General features: G+C 45.2%; 1 protein-coding gene and 1 long non-coding RNA gene across 2 annotated transcripts in view; one reads left to right on the forward strand and one right to left on the reverse strand.

Annotated features, from left to right (window-relative positions):
• STARD7 (StAR related lipid transfer domain containing 7) overlaps positions 1–18,066 on the reverse strand; it is a gene marked incomplete at its 3' end in the record, with an annotated part of 234,570 nt that overhangs the window by 69,037 nt on the left and 147,467 nt on the right. The gene's annotated exons all lie outside the window — the stretch shown is intronic.
• LOC306813455 lies at positions 15,655–18,063 on the forward strand. The gene is made up of 3 exons (XR_013776987.1): positions 15,655–16,007; positions 16,334–17,089; positions 17,529–18,063. It is a non-coding gene; the product is annotated as an uncharacterized lncRNA (long non-coding RNA).

Genomic DNA, 18,066 nt, shown 5'->3' on the forward strand with positions numbered 1-18,066 from the left:
TAAAATGCGGAAAAAATGCAAAAGGGGAATAAAAAGGGAAAATATCAGGAAAAATTTAAAAAATTTGGGAAAAAGCCCAAAATTGGGGAGGGGGGCTCCAAACATGAGAAAAACCCCACGAAAATGCCAAAAAACTTTGTCTAAAACTAGGGGAAAAATACGAAAAAACTTGGAAAAAGGCAGAAAAAAACTGGGAAAAAATTGGGAAAAGCCTCAAAGCGGTGCTGACCCCTCCCCTTTTGCCCCCAGGGTTTATGCACCTGCAGCTGGGGGAGCGGGCAGCACCTGCAATGACCCCCTGGCCCAGGTGACCCTGCTGGTCCCCGTGGGGGAGGGGCCGGGACCCCCCCCAGACCCTCCCATCCCGGGGCTCCCCCTGACGGCGGCACAAGGTAAGAAGGCAGGGGCGGGAGGAGACCCCAGACCCATTTGGGGACACCTGGGACACACCTGGGACCCCCTGAAATCCCTTTCGGAGACCCTAGGCTTATTTGGGGACCCCAAAATTCCTTTAGGAGACACTGGACCCATGTGTGGATTCCCCCGGAGACCCCAGATCTTTTTGGGGACAGCTGGGACACAGCTGGGACCCCCCCAAAATCCCTTTGGGAGATTCCAGACCCGTTTAAGGATACCTGGGACACACCTAGGACTCCCCAAAAACCCTCTGGCAGACCCCAGACCCTTTTGGGGACCTCCCAGAGACCTGAGACCCATTTAGGGACACCTGGGACCCTCCAAAAACCCTCCTGGGACACTCCTCAGACCCATTTGGGATTATGGGATACCCCAAAATTCCCTCTGGAAGACATCTGGAGCCCCACTGGGATACCCCCAGACCCATTTTGGGAGCCCATTGCAAACCCAGACGCATTTGGGGACCCCCAAGACCCCCTTGGGACACCCTCAAGACCCATTTTGGGACACTTCGGACACACCTGGGACACCCCCAGGACCATTTGGCGACCCCCAAGGACCCCGTTAGGATCCCCCAGACCCACTTTGGGACACCTGGGACCCTCCAAAATCCTAGGACACTCCTGTGACCCCTCCCAGACCCGTTTCTGCCCCTCCCTCTCTTCTCCCTCCCCGCCCCCCCCGCCCCCCAGACCAGTTTGCAGACACCTGGTACTCCCCAAAATCCCCCTAGGAAATCCCCAGACCCATTTTTTAGCTCCCCCAGAGGCCCCAGACACAATTAGGGATGCTCCAGGGCCCCCTTGGGACTCCCCCAGCCCCATTTCTGCTTTCTCTCCCTCCCCATCCCCCTGGTAATTTGGAGGGGAGGGGGGTAATTTGGCCGGGGGTCCTCAGTCCAGTTCGCTTCCCTCCCCCAGTGCTGGCACCACAGGTGAACACTGAGGGGGTTGTGAAGATCGTGCTGCACCAGAGACCCCCCCCCGCCCCTCCCCCACGGCAGGGGCTGCCCCACCCCCACCCGCCCCCAACGCTGGACACCCCATTGTGGAGCTGCGGTGGGCACATCCCCAAAACGTTCCCCCCATGTTGCCCACATGAAGACATGGAGTTCATAATGTGTTTTAAGGTGCTGTGGAGCTGGTTTAAAATGTTTGCTAAGCCGTAGGCACTTAAACCCTTGTTTCACAGGCCTTGGGCCGTGCGGGAAGGTTCAAGAATCACACCAGGGTGTTTTTTGTGTAGTCAGACAGTGACTGCATTATCAGTGACAATGGCAGCAATTAAACATTGACCCCCGTGGGTTTGGAAATACCTGCAGCTGGAGTTTTTAGGTAGAGAATGAGTTATCTCACCTGAGCATGTCTGTGCATGAATTTAAATCCTGCATTTTTACTATATTTTTGTTATCCACCCATGATTCATGGCAGACTGGCCTTATTTTCTTTTTCATGCCTATAATTGAGTATTTTTCAAAGGTATCACTTTCTGAAGGAGATCGTGGATTGGTTCTTTCTGAGTAGTTATGTTTAGAACAAGGCATTAAAGAAACACAAAAGAAAGCATATAAAATCCAACCCAATTATATACAACTCTCACAATCACAGTCCATTAAGAAGTTTCAGAAGATGTATTGAATATTTTTGAATAACAAAAGTTCTAAAGTTATGGTATGAAATTATTTTCTCATGGCAATCAGCACTCCTAAAATTAAATATTAAAAATATTTATATTTTTATTTATTTTATATGCATTTATATTTGTGTGTGTATGTGTGTGTCTGTCTGTATGTATGTCTATATGAACATCCATATGTTTTGGGGCAAATCTCTTGTGTTTTGGCTGTGCCTAATCATAGTCACCACTGCAGAGACAAAAGGCTCTGAATTACAGGGAGGGCTTTTAACATGAAGTTTACAACAAACTCTAATGCTTCAGTGGAGAGATAACCAAGATGTGCTAGATAACAGAATCAGTAGCTAAGATAATTAAATGTGTATTGACTTTTTAATAGCAGCTTCCAAGGTATACCAAAGGCACAGCTAAGGCACAGCTCTGCTGTGCTGCTGGAGTGTCTCAAGCACTTGCACTGTTAGTGCTCCTTGTACTCAAGGAAATGGGGTCTCTTTGCAGGGCTTAGTACAGCCTCACTTCCACCCTTAGCTGTTTCCTCACTACAGTCCTTGAAAATGAGAGTGGTTTCATTCCACGAAAAAAGCCCCAGCCCAAACCCCTTCCAGTGTAGTAGTTATTTTAAGAGATGTTTTGAGCTTTGTTTTCATTGTATTGGGCATGTTTCCAAGTTATTGGCTGAGATTGGGTTTTTTCCAGTAACAATTCAGGAGAACCTTCTGTTAAGCTTTTGCTTTTTCTAATCTGCTGCAGTGAAACTGCCTTGTAGAAATATTCCCTCCCAAGTGATTATTTCATACCCTCCCTTCCTTATAATCAAAATAGGAGGTATTATTTATCTGTAAATAGGGGGGGGGAGGGTATTATATTCTTCTGCAGCTAGCAAAATGCATGATTTTGGGAGAAGAAAAGTAGGGAATAGCTGGATTACAAATCCGTTTTTTGCCCAGAACCACTGCTGTTTGACTAGATATTGAAACTGAGTATCTATGAATAATACCATTAGGGCTTTGGTAAGAGAGAAAAATGATTTGTCACTGATTACGTGTAAAAGGATATTTGGGTGTACTCCTCTCACATCAGTGAGTAACCAGTTTTATCTGAAAGCTCTTTGCAGCTGTAGTATGTCTAAAATGCACAGTGTTTGGCATTTCAACTGATGAAGCTTTATTTAGTTATCAGAGGGACACTGTGCAAAACGTAACCCACAACCTTAGCAAGTCTAGCCCAGCAAATAAACAGAAATAGAAGAAAATAATGGATTTTAATGGTTTCCTCAGCTACATTAATGCCTTTGACAGTCTTGAAAAGAGAATTCCTAATGAGAGCTGAAACAAACGTGTGCAGGAAGTGGTCTTACTTTTGCTGCTGCATATTTGAGTTCCCCTAATTGCATCAATAAGCAATTTCTGCTCCTCATCTAATGAATGCCTTTTGACTACTTTCTGAAAGACAGCTGGATGTAGGGATAAACACTGGTACCTTTTGTATGAAGTCACATTAATAGATTTTAATTACTAGTTATCAACCCTAGAAACACTGTGTTATAGTGCAGTACAGTAAATCCCACTGTGGAGACTTAGGGATATGTGAGCACAAGAATTCCAGCTGTAGGGTCAGTCAGGACCCCTTCCCCCCTCACAGTGAGACCTTTGCTCCGTGCCTGGCCTCACCCAGCTGAACGTGAGCAGAAGGAAATGACACTAACAGCCCAAGTTATAAAAACTCCTGTGACCCTTCAATAAATGCCATTTTGTTGTCCACCCCGTTGGTGTCTGGAGCATATGGACCGAGTGGCCCTGGGGTTTGGGCCGCTGTGCCGGGCTTAACCCAGAACCAGGTCACCTCAACATCCCACTTTTATTTTTAATTTTTTGTTAGGCCTAGGTTTCCCTCTGCTTTGCCCCTGGTTAGATACCTAAGGGTGCTTTTTAGTCTCTCTTGTGTTGGGCAGCAATCAGGCATTTTTTCAGAGCTGTTGCTGCACCATCTCTATCCTCTGACAGCTCACAATTCATATGATGCTGCACTACTTGGGTCATTACTTCATTCTGGGTTCAAAAAGCGAGTTTTAGAGCAAGGACTGGGGTTGGGGAAGCAGAAGAGGACATGCTGAGTTTGATTTTTTTCTTCATTTTTGTCATTTTTCTCCCTAAACACAGGTGTTGTTGGTGCAGGTGCAGTGGATTACTTATGAAAAACGTTTTCTATTTAAAAACAAGAGATATTTTAATGAAATCAGTAGAGGCTTTTGTACAATAGGTATTGTATTAAACCAGAGCTCAGGCTTCACATTGATTGCAGTATTTAAATTTCAATGAGTTGATTATGTATGAGAGTAAAATGACCAGTATTATGACTGCACAAAAAAGGGACATGGAAGAGCTGTGCCAGAAAAGTGAGAAAAACGTTCCCCTTTATAGTCCCTAGAGTTCAATAAAGCACCACTATTTCCCAGATTTTAAAAGCTCTTTCACCACAATGGTTCATACCTAGCATTCCCTGGAGCCTGATTTGTTATACAAGCAGGGCCCTGCTCCATTCAGCAGCATCTCACTGGACTCAGTGTTGGTAGGTTTATAATCTACATAAAATTCCTGTGTGCTTGGTATCATTTGCTGCAGTGATTGTCATTTCTTTTTCCTGTGCCTTCGCATGAGAGAACACTGCTGCAGCTGCTTCATGCTGGCAGGGTAATGGTCCCATGACACGCAGATCACCAGCAGGATCACCAGCACTGACAGGAAAAGAGCCACACTGCCTGCTATGATTTTATTGAAGGAGAGCTGGTCACCTTGTTCTCCCTGAGGGTGTCGGCGTTCCCAGTCCCTAATCGCGGTTTGCCTTATCATTTCCCGCTCTTCAATATTAAACAGTGATCTTAATATAGCACTGATATCATCATATGTGTATATATTAGTTCCTAGGAACTCCTCTAATCTATCTGCTACCCCTAAGGGGTTATCCATCAAGCTACCCATTTCTTTCTTAAAAGCTCTTACATCCCCGGTGTTAATAGGTATGTCTACCAATCCGATAACTCGAGGGGCAGTTGGTACTTCCCTTAAAGGGAGGAGATTGTGCTTATCTCCCTCGTCTTCGCTATCGTCATTGTTCACCCTCCTTGTTCTGTGCTGAGTTCTGCTTGCTGGGAGAGAACTAATTTCCCCAGCGGGAGGGGTCCTTTCTTTTTGTATTACCAGTGGTGGAGGGGGTTGGGGTGCTGCCAAAGCCTGGTCTTGTAGGACTGGGGCTTCTGGAGTCTGTCTAAACAGCGGGTGTGCCTGGGCTTTCACGGATTGATGTGGAAGACTCGCGGGCATGGGCACCGGGACCGGAGCTAGCATGGACAGAGGTACGGGATTGAGATACGGGGGTGGGAAACTGTCTAATGTTTCTCCTGGCCTTGCAGCACCTTTGCACGTTTTTACAGGGAACAGTCCTGTACTAGCGTACTTCCAGAGTTTGGCATAATCCCTTTCCTCCTTATCTGGTGGATACTTACCATTTATGTGATCGAGCAAAGCTCGGCAGGTCCATCTCTTGAGTGTACCAAAGATGGGCCAAACTAGATGTTCCCTTATTTCTTTTTCTCCCCACACATCTAAACAATAATGAATAATTTTTTCTTTAGACCTCCCCCTCCCCTCCCAATGTTCCAACATCCATCCCAAAGGACTATCTCTTGGGATTTCGGGCAATTTATCCCTTCGGGCATTTAAGGCCTTCTTTGGGGCTTTTCCCTGAATTTTGCTCTTTTTCTGCCCATCCTTAAAAGAATTGAAAATTACCTTGTTTTCACGCCGGAATCGTCCAGATGACCTCTTTTTAAAATTTTAGTAGTACCGTACTGGTTTTTAATTTTTCCTTTTAATTTAATTTACCAGTCTACTTAGCCTCACAGAGAACCATTCCGTGAGCTTTTCGAAAGGTAGCGAGCTCTCTCCCTTTCCTGGACTTACCAAGTCCCCGGATTCAAAAGGTTTACCAGTTCTCAACACCCTAGAACGTACCCTCCCTTCTGATCCCTGTCCGTGATCAACCCCTAAAACTTCGCCGAGTCTTAGGCTTTTCACGTGAGCAAGAGAAAACAACCACGTTAAGTTCTCTTTACCCTCGCCCGAGCACGTCCCTCGCGGGATAGTGGAACTGCGGTGTCGGTGTCCACACTCGCTTCGTGCTAATGTCACACACGCGCCCGATCACTCCTCACTCAATCACCTGATACTTACGATTCTTTTTCTTGTGTGGGTTCTTTGTGCACGTAGAATTTTGTGAGTGAAAAATTTCACCGCGTCTTTTCCGAGAGATCTGGGCCCATTTTATTCCCTTTAGGCTGAGTCACTGGCTTTTTGGCTCGAGATTCTGATTGGTTCCGAAAATTATCCCGGTTATGCCAAGCCGCTGAATTCAGTGGGGCGCCTCCTGAGCGGAGGGGAGCCTTCCCGAACCCACCAATCAGAATCACATTAGGGTCACCAAGATTGTTATAGATAATAAAGATATTAAGCCGAATTAAGTAGAATCAAAAATAAGCAATAATTTATTTCGTGACCAGAATATAGTCCACAACAGCCAAAATCGCAAAGGACAACGATGAGCTCGGGACTGGCACAGGGTAAACATGTTATGATCCGAACTCTACCGCTCCCAATATTCACCAAACCGCCTTGGTCAGCCCAATTTTTATACAGTTTTTCTAGCCCAAAGGGGAGGTCTTTGTCTTTTTTCGTCGTTCCGCATATTCATGTGGATCACGTTCTCTGTGTTGTGTTAGACAAAATCGTATTCTGGGAGACGATGAATTCTGATGAAGGCAGGTTTTGGTTTATGGGGAGATGGTACTGAGATGTATCTTGCAGGTCTTGGTTTATGGGAAGTTGGCATTGAGATGTATTTTTCCTGATGGCTCTAGTTATCTTAATCGCGGGTGCTTGTCGGGCGCTCATCGTTTGGGTGTTCCCTGGACTGTTCCTGAAAGAGCCATCTCCGCTGCGGCCACGTCTATTTACTTGTTAATCTGGACTGTCCTGCTTTTTGTTGGCTGTTACAATGCTGTGATGAAACAACCTGTGTCCTTTTTGTCCGTGGTTCCCTTTTTGGTTTCTGAGTTTTCTTTATTATTTTATTCATACAAACATTGCTTATTCTACATTAATTTACAACTTTACATGAATTACATTATATCATATATTACAAAGTGTATAATGTCTCCTTCCAGAAAGAAAACCCCTAGGAAGTCAGTAGTTCTTTCAGTCAGGCTGCCCCAACCAAGTACATGAAGATTTACAGCCACACAGAACATGAGCACACCTCTTTCATCCTGTCTCCAGGTCGGGCTGTTCATCAACTCCCTGGTGGAAGACTATACCTCCCAACTTTGTGTTCAGTCTTGCAAGCCAGCCTTTGCTTCAAGATGAAGAATCAATTCCTTCCTGCTCCCATAATGACCCAGGGGAAGCCCTGAAAAAGGAGAAGAATATAATATAGATACAGTGTTTACAACTAAGTAGCTATCTAGTTTCTGCTTACATTCTGTCCAAAATGTGTTCAGTGCGAAGACCTGCATCATTAGCTCAGTTTGTAATTTATGAGAAATATTTTATCTATTTCCTTCAATTTTGTGTTCATATATATGGATTACACAAGAATTGTTTTAGGAAGAGTACTTACTGCATGCCTAATTCCTGATCTGGGAGACATGAAATTGTGAATTTTGTCCCTGCAGATACTGCAATAGGGTCTTATTTGCTTTCACTTACTAACATTTGTTATTCTGTCTCCCAGCAATTTTACAAGAAACATGAAAATTATTGTTTGCTCTACTTTTACAGCTTTTATAATACTTTATTTTTAATGAAACTGTGTACCTTTGCTGGTATTGCGTCAGGTGCTCTCGGTGGATTCAGGGCTGTGGTGTGCAGTGTACTCTGCTTTCAGTCAAGCAAAACTGGGGTTAAAGATGAAACCTTATAAAGCTGTATTTTTACAATCTCTTTAGTAGTAGCCGATAAACCAAACCATCATGGAGGTGCTGTCCCAACTAGCAGCCTGGCTGTGGGTTATGCCATGGCCCCTTTGGAACTCCTTTGCACACCATAGCAAGGGGAGTGAAGGAGGGCTTGTGTCTAGCAAAACTGAAGGCAGAAATAGCTGTCCCCAAAACAGGATGTTCTGGGAGCTGTAAAAATTCTCAGGCTTTTCAAGGAAAGGTATTTGCATTCATTTCAGGATCGTGGCTACTACTTCTGGGGATTTAAAACTTTCTGCTTTGTTTTGATTTTGACTTGTATTGTGCTGGAGATGTGAATTGCCATTTCTGTGTGTGAAGTTTTACCTGGATCACTGCTTCCCTGCTGAGGAGACCTGTATAAATATTTAGGAAAGAATTCCCTATTCATTCCAAATTGTAATTATGTGAAATTACCATACTCAGTTCTTGCCTCCCAGTTCTTTCCCAGTGCAGCCTTTATTTGGAATGGACTGAACAGATGTTTCTCCTGTGGTTATTCTGCAGTTCTGGCTGGTTGGCTGTTTTAATAAATGTTATTCCTGGTGATATTCTTGTATTTTTATGTGACTTATTCATAATGGGTAGCTATTTCTGGACACAAAAGAGGTGGCCTTCCTGGCTCCCCTTTGGAAAAGGAAAGGGAGATCCCTCAGGAATAACTCCTCTGAGGTTTGTCCAGGACTTCTGCCAGGGTAGTCTGGTAAGACAAGAGTCAAGCACAGGCAAAGGGAGCTTTCTCTGCTCATCAGTACTGATGTTGAAGAGTGTTGCAAACATCTGCTGGCATATTTCTCTCTATCCTCCACGTTTTTTGACAGCCTTATGCCCCATGTTTTGTAAACAACATGGTCCCGTGTTATCTTTTAATGCATTTTGATATCAAAACAATAATTCCATGCTTCTGTAGCAGTCTGCTCAAAGGGTAAGGCTTTGCATCTTAAGAAGAAAACAATTTGTCAGACATCATCCTCTCGCTCCTTTCCCTCTTCTAATGGTGTCTCTTTCACTTAAAACTACTAGAAAAAGTTTAATTTATAGCACAGGAACTTCCCTAGTAACCATTCCAGACATAAAATGCCTGTGTTTATTTGGAAGGCTTGTCTGTCCCTCTGGTGAGTCAAGGAGAGCTGACTTCAGATGTTGAGGCTATCCAAAAGCTAGTGGTTGAATTAACATCCAGATGATGTCTGATAAGCACTGGATTCCTCCACTATTCTTTCTGCTGTGCATGGTCACTCTCCACTACTTACAAACACAACAGAATCATAAAGAGTGGGCTTTTTAAAAATATTTTTCTTGTGATAGGAGTCTTTACTTCCACTGAGTTTTCATACAGATACATTGGAACAAAATGCCAAGTGAAAACAGTACTTTGGCAACAGAAGGATGAGCTTAAAAACATTTTGTGTCCTTTTCTGTTCCAATCAGTATTTTTTTACATATTGTAAAAATAGGGGATTTGGAATAGGCAATTCAGTGCATTCCATAATTAAGTTGCATTTCATGTGTTGTTCCAGTTGGTATGTTTGTTGTAGTGCTGCATGCTCTAAATAAACAGCTGCCATATGTAGGTAACTTGCAAAATAACCTCTGAAGTGAAGTCATGTACCAGTGATCAGTTACAAGCTTCTGCAAGGCCTAATTTAAGACAGGAAGTTTACAGAAGAATGTTAGACTTCTTTAATAACTTAAGTTAGAAGTTCAAGAACAATTAATTTAAGCAGAGAAAATTGAACTCCAGCCTCACTTATGGATCTTCTTGCTCTATTCATACATTATCAGGTGGCACATTCAGTAATCTCATTGATATAATTACCACGAAGGCTGTCATTCTGCAAGCCAGACCATGTTGGTGAGTTTCCCAGGAAGAAAATACTTGGGTAATTTCGCAATTATGAAATCAGGGGATGTAGCTATTTTGTGAGTACAAACGTGATTAAATTAATATTTTCTTTGTAAAATTAAATAGCCTTCTCTCTTGGCATCTGAACTACAAGGGAGAATACCCAGGAGATATGAGGCCCGGGTTCACAAATTTTTCATGTGTGGAATCACTTAAGTAGGCTATTCACCAAGGAAGGGGAATGTTTGTTTGGCTCCCTTGATTTCAAGAGAAGCAGTACATGTTGCAGTGGTTTAGGTATCAGTACGAACACTTACAGACAGGCATATTTACCTAGTGGCATATTGAAATTGTCTTTACAATTAAATATAATTTTCTGTGTAATACATAAATTGTAGCTACCATAGGTTTCACACCTGTGAATGCAGGAATACAGTGTGTATGTGTTAATGTTATAAATAAGAATTGACAATAATTACAGCAAGCTTTAATGAATACTCCAGTTAGTAGGTACTGATGTACTGCTTTGTTTTGCAGCTCTGGAAAGCCATTATAGATCACATCTCAGACTCTTTCTTGGACACCACTGTTCCACTGCTAGTTCTCATTGAAGCTGCTAAAAATGGAAGAGAGAAAGAAATAAAGGCATATGCTGCTATATTTTGAGAACATACCAGCAGTCTTGTGGAGGTATGTTTGATGGAATTGCACTTTTTCTCGAATATATGATGTAAATGACTTGTCACTGAACACTCTCTTTGCTGGCAGATATTAAAAAATGTTTAAGGCTAGCATTTCAGGAAAGAAAAAAATAAGTGGTCTTGTGTAAATGTACTCCATTTTCCTATAATGGTATGTAGTAAGACAGAGGGCTTTGTGTTTGTATAGCATTTAATTACATAGAAATTAGATGGTATGGAATTGTAATTTGAGAAATCAGTGTAAGCCTTTTCACCGAGGTGTTCAGTGGGAACTTGATTAAATGTGTGTTTCTGGGAGTGTTAGTTCGCAGTGTTCAGGATCCTGCTGCCCAAAGTACAGAAGCCACCTTGTCCATGCCAGTTGTTTGCCAGCTTTGTCCCTTGGGAAGTCTGTGAGCTGTGCAGTGATCTGCTGAGGGACAGTGGGGCTTTGACACAGCCTAGAGCCAGGAGCCCACTTGCACAATCATTGAATATTCCCAGCTGCAAAGGACCCACAAGCATCAGGAACCCAGCTCCTGCCTGTATGCTGAATGAGCCCCTTGCATACACTGGAGACTGGTATTAATTTCTAAAGGATGTACTTCCTTAGTGCTTATGAATGATTCTTCTTCAGCTCTAAGAGATCTGCAAATATAACTGGGGGGAGATTTTCCTATGTTGGACAATCAGTCCTTCAAACGTGACTAAATATGCAATGACCTAAATTCATTTGAACTGGACCTTGGAACACTGATGGAATACCAAAGTAAAAATTTCACAGCAATATTGTCTCAAGTGCCTGGAAGGAATGCATTAGTGATTTCTGTGGGGTTTTGTAGTTTTTTGGTGATTTTGTGTGCACTAATGCAAAAATGGGAAAAAATCGATTAATTAATTCTTCAGCTGAAAATTTACTTAGGAGAACTATTTGGCTCAGAATTAATAATTAATCTTGGGTGATCTAGAGATAATGAAAGAAAAAGAGGTAAAGAGTTAAAGTAAAAGTAGGATATTGCATTTGCATTTATCTTCATGGTCATGGGATTACAGAATAGTTGTTATTATTTGATTTACAAGAGTATATGATTGTGTTGGTTTCACGTGCTTGGGGGGGGGGGGTTGGCTTCCCCTCAGGGAAAGCTCCATGTGGTCCAGGAATGGAGGGGGTTGTCCCGTCTCCTGGGGCTTCTCCTGTAAGCTGCTGGCACCAATCAGAGAGCTGATTTGGTGATGGACAGCTCGGGAAACCAATGAAAAAGTTATTTCGCTTTCACAAATCACAGTGAATGAAGTTCTGGGCGGTCTTTTGGCTTCCAGCCTCTGGAGGAGCGGGGATCCCTGGCTGGGGCTCCGGGCTCAGTCTGGGGCCCAGCTCGGCACCCCAGCCCGGCACCGGTTCTGCACGGAGCCCTTAGTCCAGCCCCGGCTTGGCTTGGCGGGGCTGCATGGACCTCCCGGCACCGGCTGCATGTTTTCTCTTAACGATCTGGATACAATTTTAACTTCTTAATGCCTGGATAAGATTCTTGATCTCCTGAACCCCCTTAATGAGAAGGAATAAAGCATGGAGTGCACAGAAGTCGGCGGAATGAAGATAAAGTTCCTGATGGAAAGAGATTGAAAAGATGCAACTGATAAGTAGCTGAAAACCTTTTTTTTGTGGGGCTATGAGGGGATTGTGACTTCACTAAAATTCCTTTAAACTGTGAAATATACTTGGGGAGGATGGGTGCTTGAGATGAAGACTTTCCTTGCCTCGGGAAATTGAGCCCTCATGAACAGAGACATTTGATAAAGAAGATGAGGAAGAGGATTTTGTTTTTCATCAGCCTGCCCTTAAAAGTAGTGCCCCATGTGTGCATCGTAACCCATAACACGGCTCTGGAAGGACTATGGGAATGAGAGGAAAATTCATAGCTCTGGAGGTCCCCGGTGAATGCAGACTGTGAAGGTGAAGACACCCCCCTAAGTCTAAAGCAGAAAAAGGAACTTATCTCTCTTAAGTGAACTGAAATGATTTTTTGAGTGGATAACTGACTGAAGTGTTCTCTGTATGTGGTTGGTAAAAAATGTGGAATGAAGGGAGAAGGGAATAATCTAGGAATCTTATTCTGAATAATTTTTTATTGTGTTATTAATACATTTTTTCTTGTACTTTCTTTTTAAGTTTTGAGCTTGCGTTGTCTTTACTCCTAAATCCTATCTCTAAAGAAAATTAAATATTTAAAATTGGCAAATCCTTTAGTCACACTGTGACAATGATTTTAACCATGCTGCAAAATCAATTGCCAGCTGAAACACAAACTCAAAGCTGCAAGCTTTTCCTATTTTTAACACCAAAGCTCAACCATCCTGAAGTGACTTCATTTTTAGAAAGAACAGGTGGTCCCTGAAGATCACATAACTTGACTGAATTTCTGAGTCTAGCTGAGGTCATAAACCTAAAATCCAGTATTTGTTTTCATGGGTGTGAATTTGTGTCCCAAACGCAAGGACTAGCTGCCCATGAGTGTGGGTGTGTATTTGGGGAGACTGATGGCTGCACAGATTCACTGCCTGGGAAATCCACAGACTTGCTGCATATGCGAATACATATTTATATCTATATATGTGTATACATATTTATATTTATGCTGTGACTCAAAGTGCTGCCTACAGTGAAGAAAACTTACTTCTAAAGAGAGACTGTACACAGTGCCACCTCCTATTGTTGAATTAGTTGTTCCAAATGTCACTTACTGGGGGTTATATCGTGGGCTGCTATTGAAAATTAACTTCAATAACTTCAAATTTTACTTAATGTTATTTTCTGATATCTAGTAGAACTAAGTGCCTTATTTGAAAGTTGCTTACATTTGTTTAATGCCCTTATCAGTATCTCTAAGCAAGATCTTGATTGATGGCTTTTTGATAAACTGTATTTATCAACTGCTAAACTCTCCAGCAAATTAATTAGGTGGTTATTGTACTGCATCCATCAACTGTGAGCCCATCTGAAGTGAAACAGAACAACAATGAAAAAAACATGACCAGCTAAGCAAGTGGCCACAAAGGGGCTTTGTGGAGATATATAGATTTATCTCATTTTTAAGAAAAATTCAATCATTTCCAACAGCATCATGTAAGAGAGAGAAATGTGGCAGCTATTTTAGGGAATGTTTAATACCAATTAAATTCATGTAGATGTAATAACTTTTAAATACACTAGAACAGTTACTATAGCAGTTCCAGCTGGGAGCATATTTGGATTTTAGTGGCCTAAACCATGTTAAGCTGAGAATATATGTATTTTTAATTGATGTAAATGAACACTGCACTCTTGTTTGATTTCTCAAGGAAAGTTGTATAGGCAGACTGGGATCTGACTATTTGTGGTTTTCAGAAGCATATGCAGCCAGGGTTCTAAGTGGTGGCAGCTTGCATCTGGAAGAAATCCTGCTCCCACAGAAATGTAGCAGGTAGAAATGTGCTTCCAGCCACAGGCACCTGAACATGGAGGGTGGCCTGTTTCCCTGTGAAACACAACTCAGTTTCCTGATATCATTTTGTAGGAGGTGTTTGGCACTCTAAGGACAGCCAGGGTTCAAAGTGGTGTCAGCTTGGGTCTGGGAGAAATCTTGCTCAGTTTGCAAATTTACCAGGTAGAAACTCGCTCTCAGCCACAGGCACTCGGACATGAAGGGTGGCCTGTTTCCCTGTGAAACAAAACTCACATCCCCAGTTTCCTGGTATCAGTCTGTGGAGGCCTTTAGCCCTCAGAAACATTCCAGGGTTCTATGTGATGCCAGCTTGGGTCTGGGAGAAACCCTGCTCCATTTGGAATTTTATCCCACAGATACCCACTCTCCCCCAGACACACCCGGATATGAACAGAGGCCTCTTTCCTGTGAAACAAAACTCACATCCCTGTTTTCTGGATATCAGTTTCTAGGAGGTGTTTGGCACTCTAAGCGTATCCAGGGTTCTATGTGGTAAAAGCTTGGGTCTGTGAGAAATCCTGCTCCGTTCAGAAATTAAGCAGGCAGAAGCACGCTCCTGGCCACAGGCATCTGGACAGGAACTTTATTTCGCTATAAAAACAACCTCACCCCCGCAGTTTCCTGATATCAGTTTGTAGGAGGCATTTCGCATTGCAAAATAATCCAGGGTTTTAAGTGGTGTCAGCTTGAATCTGGGAGAAATCCTGCTCAGTTTGGAATTTTAGCAGGTAGAAACCCTCTCCCAGCCAGAGGCGCCTGGACAGGAACAGAGGCCTATTTCCCTGTGAAACAAAACTCACATCCCCAGTTTCCCGATATCACTTTGTAGGAGGTGTTTGGCACTCCATAAGAAGCCAGGGTTCTAAGCGGTGGCAGCTTGGTTCTGTGAAAAATCCTGCTCTGTTAAGAATTCTAGCAGTCAGAAGCCTCCTCTTGTACACAGGACACAAATGGTGGCCTATTTCCTTGTGAAACTGTGGCTTATTTCCCTAGGCATCATCTGTTCTGCCAGGGTCACATGGTGAACACACACAGGGAATATGGCTCAGCCTTCTTGCTGCTCTGTGAGTGTCATGTTTGGGTCCCTTCAAAGGTTTGGGTCATTGCTCTGTTGTGCAGGGGGCTGGGGACACCCTTAAGTTGTGCAGGGAATTTGGGGTAACTCCAAAAAGTTTGCAGGGGCCAAGGGACCCCTGTAAGTTAATCAAGGGTCTGGTGTGTGGCACACGGGGATTTTGGGGTGGCTGAGGACATCCATTAAGATGTGCAGTGGTTTGGGTCTTCCCTAAAGCATGCAGCTATCCTGATGGCCAGGGTTGCATTATTTTTATAAATTATGGTATCAAGTCCTTCACTTTTAAAATATGGGCCAAAGACCAGCACAGCACACAGCACAGACTCAGTGTGAGCATGGGGCTGGTGCTAACTGCAATAGTGGGAATCACCAGTGTGAGTTGGATTTTGGCCTCGACATTGCTATTGCAGGTAGAACCATGAAATATCTCACTTGGCCAATGTCATGTAACTCAGCTCTTCTAAAAAAACGAAAAAGATTGGAGCTGTGGAGGGACCTATTCTCCTGAAGTGCAGCTATTGAGATCCATTCCCACCAAATCCTGCCCCAGCCTTGAGGTCACAGCAGGCTGAGGTCACAGCAGGCTCTGAGGTCACAGAGGTCCCAGAGCCCTGTGGCTGCACAGCACCACAGCCACCAACCAGTCAGTCCTTGAGCGCAACTGTTGCGGCAGCAGCGGCAGCGGTGGCAGTGGTGCTGACATTGGGACAGCGGTTTCAGGACAGCGGTGGCAGCAAGAGCTGCGGCATTGGCAGAGGGCAAGGCACCATGGCCCTTGCTCTGCACCTCTTCTTCCTGCTTCTCCTGGCAGTGACCCTTCCTGCCAAGGCTGCCCAGGCAGCTCCGTGTCGACTGCAGGGAGCAGGTGAGCCGGCTCCCTTCTCCCCCGGAAGTATTTGGGATGGTTTAGAGCTTTAGGGAGGCTTTCTTCCGTGGGAGGAAAGAGAGAAGCCCAAGGGGCCCTGGGTGCCCCTGTTTCCTCTCCAGGGATGTTGAACAGGGCATGCAAAGAGTTTGCAAAGTGCCTAAGAACCAGATCAGAGGTCCCCAGTTTCCTCTGCAGCTTTGGCCATGTCCATTCATATCTGGCTCCTGCAGCCTCACCCAACCCCCTTGCAGTGCCCAGTTCCCTAAGGCAGAAGGGGATCCCAGCACACCATGAAAATGGTTCTCATCTCTGCACCTTTCTAGGTTGGGATCGTGACACGGGTAACTTAGAAAAGCTGGTGTATGACAGTTGGGAGATTCCAGAGCATGGTAAAGGCAAGTTCTCAATGCGTCTTTCCTGACAGAATAATCTGTGCCACTGTGGAAAGAACTCACTCCTGTGATGTTTCCCTTTACACATTTTCAGGGTTGAGGGATTCTGGAACCCTTGCCCTGCTCCCTTCTGGAGCCCTGAGTGATCCCACAGGATCACTGTCAGTGGGAGGAAGGAGCATTTAGCTGTCAATCCTCTTCCCACGTGCAATGCCAGTGTCTCCTTCTGTGTGCTCTGTGCAGCCATGGAGAAAAGCAGGGAGGGAAGGGAAGGGCCCAGGGCTGTGCCCCAGAGCTGTACCTTGTGTGGCTCCTTTGCTGGCCCCAGGCAGCCTGAGCTGCTGCCACTGCCCAGCCCTGGTCCTGGCCCCGGGGCTGGGTTCAAAGCTCCTGGCAGCTCCAGGGAGTCCTTTCTCCTCTGACTGCCCCACAAGGGGCTCCTTCCATCCCAGTGTGGGCCATTGCAGGCACGTGTTCCCTCTGCCCCTGCTCCTGAGCAGAAGGCAGAGCTGGGGGTGTGCCGTGGAGCACTCACTGCACTCATTGCCACTGCAGCCTGAAGGAGAAATGGAACTGCTTTCCATTAAGGTGCTGCTGGATGGAAGAACGAAGATGTAGGAGACAAGAAATCCCTGGAGGCATCCAAACTTCTGGACAAGATGCTGGGGGATCTGGAGAGACACCGTGGTGGGTGCATTTCCCTCAGCCTTCTCCTGAGACTCAGCAGCCGGAGGCTGCACATCTGGACAGGCCGTGCGCAGCATGGTGGGAAGGGATCTATTGCAGCCTCGCTGCTCCACTGCTGCTGTCACACCCTTCAGGGCTGTTTCCCAGCCTGGTCTGGCTGCAGCTTCTACCCAGCCTCTGCAGGAAGGCATTTGGCATCAGCTGACAGGGAGTCCAAAGTGTCCCAGGGGCCATGCAGACCCTGAGATCCCCTGCAATTTCCTGGTCTTGGGGTAGATCAGAAAGGGCAGATGTTTAGAGAAGGAAGGGCTCCGGCCAATCTGAAAAATTTGTATTATTTCCTGATCCTTACCAATGTCTTTGACAAGTATTGCCTCCTGAAGATGTCACATCCCCAATGGGGAACGGTTCCATCTGATCCAGTTGTCCCTTCCTCCAGTGATGAAAGGAAAGACTGTGCTGAAGGCTGAGTTTCCCGGAGGAAGCAGTGGTTCTGTGTCAGCCTCTGCTGCAGGAGGGGAAGCGATGCCAGTCACAGCAGGTAATTATTGTGCCTCTGGGCCTGAGCCCTGCTGAACCTTGAGCTGCCATCTCTGCTGCTTGGCAGTGTGGGCACAGTCCAGACAAGAGCTGCACAGCCCAGAGGAATTATCCTGAGCAGGCTCAGGGCACTGAGGTACTGAGCAGTCCTGCTGGGGTCCCCTCTGTGGGAGACACAGCCCAAAATCTAGGAGGGGCTGCAAGGGGTGCCCATGGTGGGGAAAGGGCAGAGGGGTAGAGCAGGGCTCCAGGGTGTCCTGAGAGGGCCTGCCTCTATCCCCTTGGGCTGGAGGAGCTGGCCCAGCAGAAGGAGGGAGAGAGATTGGGAGGGATAGTTGTGGCACTGCCTGCTGCAGTTTTCCCCATGGATGTAGGTAGGGTTTCCTCTTGGGGACTGACAGAAGCCCCACGGGCCCTGGGTGCTGGCCCCTCCAGGG

Source organism: Erithacus rubecula, assembly GCF_903797595.1.
Source record: "Erithacus rubecula genome assembly, chromosome: 29".
In the NCBI taxonomy this organism is placed as follows: Eukaryota; Metazoa; Chordata; class Aves; order Passeriformes; family Muscicapidae; genus Erithacus; species Erithacus rubecula.